This window comes from Danio aesculapii, chromosome 15 (genome assembly GCF_903798145.1).
Source record: "Danio aesculapii chromosome 15, fDanAes4.1, whole genome shotgun sequence".
Classification (NCBI taxonomy): Eukaryota; Metazoa; Chordata; class Actinopteri; order Cypriniformes; family Danionidae; genus Danio; species Danio aesculapii.
In genome coordinates, this window is record NC_079449.1 from 29,195,832 (window position 1) to 29,196,703 (window position 872).

The window sequence follows — 872 nt, forward strand, 5'->3', positions numbered from 1 at the left end:
TCTGAGCGGAAGAGAGAGGAGGGGCCGAGAAAGGGCTCGTGGACTTCCGGTTGATGTTGAATATTAAATATGTGAGAGACACATTATATGGATTAAATGGAGAAAGAGGGTATTAAAGTAATACTACAGCGTATTTTGAGTTCTAACTCGAGGAATTTGTAGGCTAATATTTTTGGATAGGGACCCATTAATAGCATTTCTCGGATAAGAGTGATGCTTGTCGGCTTAATTTGGCTTACTTTTTTTTCCAGGGGTTTACATGGGGATTTGGAGGTCAGAGTCCGCACAGATGCATTTTTAGATCATAAATCAGTTTTAATTTACAGTTTTTCTCAGTCAGTTTTATGAGACGATATGATTTAAATCAAACTTCGCTTATCAACATACATAAAACACATGCATATACACCTATTAATTACTCATATATCCACCTATACTATTGGATGTTCAAAACAACATATATGAAACTTGCGGATATACATATATACATATATTTTTGCATGCAGCAAGTTTATATGTATGTGCATGTTAATGTGAGTGTTTGTGCGAGGATGGAGTTTATATGTATGTGCGTGTGTGGGTGTATGCACGCATCAAGGTTATATTTGTATATGCGCAAGTTTCATATATGTTGCTTTGAACATTCAATAGTATAGGTGTATATGAGAGTAATTTATAGGTGTATTTGCGATTGTTTTATGTATGTGTTGATAAGCGAAGTTTGATTTAAATCCTACATGGCGCCTCATACAGTTTGGTGCGTTTTTCACAACACTATTTACATTTGCACAACAGTTAATGCATATCTCAAAACAATTAGTCATTTGTGCACATCAGAGTAGCAGTTTCTCATTCCTTCCAACAAATTGCAA